This window comes from Triticum aestivum, chromosome 4D (assembly GCF_018294505.1).
Source record: "Triticum aestivum cultivar Chinese Spring chromosome 4D, IWGSC CS RefSeq v2.1, whole genome shotgun sequence".
Classification (NCBI taxonomy): domain Eukaryota; kingdom Viridiplantae; phylum Streptophyta; class Magnoliopsida; order Poales; family Poaceae; genus Triticum; species Triticum aestivum.
In genome coordinates, this window is record NC_057805.1 from 135,044,885 (window position 1) to 135,048,474 (window position 3,590).

Here is a 3,590-nt window from a genome sequence, read left to right on the forward strand (position 1 = left end):
GAGAAAGAAGAGAAAAATACCAAGTTAGAGAGTGAACCAAACGACAAGCGGCAAGCAAGGAACGAAGAAGAGGGCGGCCTACCGTCAACCAAGTCTTCGATCTGGCCGTAGCCGTTGATCAACGACTGCCTCGCCTCGACCCAGCTCGCCGCCTCGGTCTCATATTCGGCTTGGAGGGCGGCCTCGCTATCCTGCACCGCCTTCAGGGCCGCCTTGTGGTTCTCCTCCTGGTCGGCTAGCTTCTTGACCAGGCGGTCACACTCCTGGGCCAAGGCGTCGAACTCGGCTTCCTTAGCGTGAAGGGCGGCCTGAGTCCCACCCAGCTGCTCCCTCAGTTTGGCGTTGGCCGCTGCAGATATGGCAGAGAAGAAAAGAGCAATAAGAAAGAAGTCGTCAAGAAAGATCCGACCCGACTGCTCAGCAGTTGGCCCGAATCTCGGGGACTAGACCCAGTGGGTGCGCTGACGCGCCCCCACGTGAGATAAAAGATGAAGCACTTACCCCGGCTCTCAGATAGATCAGCATTCTTCTAGGTCAGCTCCCGAGCCTGGGAGTTGAAGGCAGCCGCACGGAGGTTGTGGTAGTCCTGCAAGTCAGACAGAGAAGCGAATGAGAACAAGATAGCAAACAAAGCCCACTAAGAAGTTCCAAGCCGCCTGCTCAGCAGCCGACTCGGAACTCGGGGACTACACCCAGTGGGTGCGCTGACGCGCCCCCACGGAAGAAACCAAGATCAAGAAGCAAAAACGGGAAGACTTACCCAAATGGCCGCCCGCGTCGCGAGGAACTCATCATTATATTGCCTCAGCACTGCGGCCTGGGACTGAAGCCGGTTCCAGACTTCTTGCACCGCCACATTCACCACGGCCGTCCCACCACCTGGCGTCCACCCCGAGCTGGTGCTGGCCGTCTCCACGTCCTGGGCCGACGAGCTGGAGCCCGCGGCCTTCTGCGGGTCCGGAGCCAAAGTGGCCTTCCCCGCGCGCTGGCGCGATGGCGACTGGACCACCAGGTCCGTCCTCGCAGCCGGCTCGCCCCCAGCCGATTGCGCAGGCAGCATGTTAGGCCGGCTGCCTTGGGCCACCCCAGTCGGCGAGGGCGGTGCCGCCTCCCTCTCCTGGACGACGACGTCGTCCTCCCTCTCCAACCCTGGCAGGTCGCCGTCGGCTTCCTCTGGCGGGGGCTCCGGGATCTCGGGCGCCGCGACACGCAGGGGGGTGACAAGTAAGGCCCCCTCCGCTGTCCCTGCGGCTGCAGCCTCCGCCTGGGCCTTGGCCGCCGCGTCGGCACGTGCCTTCGCCGACTCCTCTGCCTCCTCCTGTGCCGCCTTGGCGGCGGCCGCCCTCAACTCTTCCGCCTCCCGCTCCTCCCGCGCATTTCGCTCCATCGCCGCTTGAAGCTCGGCGAGGGGGTCCACACGGCGGGTGCTCCCGGATCCTCCCGGCGATCCAACCACGGAGGTGGCAGCAACCCGCTCAAGAGAAAGCGGAGCCCTGATTTTTGAGACAAGACAAGGATTCAGAAATCAACAAGAAAATAAGAAAGAATATGCAAAAGAATCTACACTTACGCCGAAACCGTCTGCGGCTGCTTCACCACCTTGCGGAAGCGGGCCGCTTTCGCGGCCGCCTCATCCCGTCTGGTCGCCGCCGCCCCGCCCTTGGGCTTCTTCGGCCGACTGCCGAACAAGCCCGACGCGGCCCGGCGCTTCTGCGCGCCGCCCCGAGCAGGCGGCGTGGCGGAGGAACCCGCGCCATGGTCGGACGCCGGCTGGCGGCGTGGGACGATTTCCGCCTCGTCGTCATCCGGCCAGTCGTCGAAGCTGGCTCCAAGCCCGGAGCCGCCTGCGTCGCCGCCTGCTTCGCTGCCTCCCGCCTCGGTGTTGTCGTCCATGGCGGCCGCCCCCAAGTCGTGGTCCTCCAAGTCATGCTCTGCCCGGTCGGGGAGAAATCGGCGATCCGCCCCCGACCCGGCCGCAGGTCGAAGGAGAGGGCGCTGCCAAGACGTGCCGACTGGTCAGAGTCGGCCAAGAAAAACTTGGCGACAAAGCTAAGAGAAGAAAGGATAAAGAAAGCATACCGTAGGCGGGGGATGTGCACGGGAGTACGGTTCCTTGCCAAACCGCCACTCTGCGGAGAGCTTGCAGTTCGCGAGATAATTCACCATATGAGCCACCTCGTCATGAGGCATCTCTTTGGTGCACATCCGACTCGGGTCGAGTTGGCCGCTGATCTGACAGATCAGATGAGGGCGGCTTTGAAGCGGGAGCACCCGGCGCGTGACGAAGGCGGCCAGCAGGTTGGACCCAGTCAGGCCCTCCGACTGGATCATTACGCGGAGTCGGGCGACGGCCGCGGCTCCAGCCGGCGACAGTGTCACGACCCGATAGAACCACTGGGGCCGCCTCCCAGCCGGCGGGCCGGCTACGTAAGCCGGCAGGTTGACGTAGTCGCCTTGCGGGGTGACATTCTTCACGTAGAAGTACGACTTCTGCCAGCGCTTCACTGACTGGATCAGCTTGATGACGGGGAAGGGGTTGTCAGCTGCCGGCCTCCGCATCGCGATGAAGGCGCCGCTCTGAGCCGGCATGCCCTGCATGCGGGTGCCAAGCTTGGTTTGGAAGAATTCCCCCCCAGAGCTCGAGGGTGGGGAGAACGCCAAGAAAGCCCTCGCACAGGGTGACGAAGGCGGACAACAGCACCACCATGTTTGGAGTGAGGTGATGCGGCTGGAGCTGATAAAACTCGAGGAAGGAGCGGAAGAAGGCGCTCGCGGGCAGACCGAGGCCGCGCAGGAAGTGCGAGCGAAAGATTACCCGCTCGCCTTCCTCCGGCGCCGGCGTGATCTCCTTCTCCGACGCGAGACGGACCCGCACCTGGTCCTTGCCGGGCAACCGCCGCGTCTTGCGGAGGAAGTCGATGTGGTCCATATGGACGTTGGAGCCGTCCCAGTCCCCGCTGTACTGCATGAGGGCGAGAAGCAGGCGAGAAAGGGTGCGGCGACGGAGAAAGCACGGCCCCGCGGCGGCGAAACTGCAGGGTGATGCGAAGATTGGTGGGACGGCGCGGCGGCAAGATGCTGCTGCGATGGAAAGAAGGAGGAAGAAGATGGCGGAGAAAGGAGGAGTGTGCGAGCGTCTGCCGCTTCCCCTCCTCCCCCTACTTATAGCCTCGTGCGGCGAAGCCGAGGAGGCGAGGCGTGGGGGGGAACGTGGGATTAACTGCGCCCACTCCCCCACGTCCTGCGATTATTGCGCCCTAACGACGTGCAGAAACTGCCGCCGGAAGGCGTGCGGCCCGCTCTGGGCCACAGAGAATCCGCGCCTGGGCCTAGGCGTAGGAGTGGTGGGCCCTCGGCCTGCGGCGACATCCTGTCGCGCGCGTGGGTTGGCAGGCTTTTTTCAGCCGCAGGATGCCACGTGGTTCGCGGGCGGCGAGCGGCCGGCCCGCAGCCCGGCGCACGCACCAACTGACTCCCGCTTTCAGACTTTAGAAATTTCGCCAAGACGGCGCGCCCAACCGAAGCCGGCTCCCAACTGCTGGCTCGTCAAGATAAGAAGCTAACTGAGCTTCTCGACCTCCTCTCAGCCT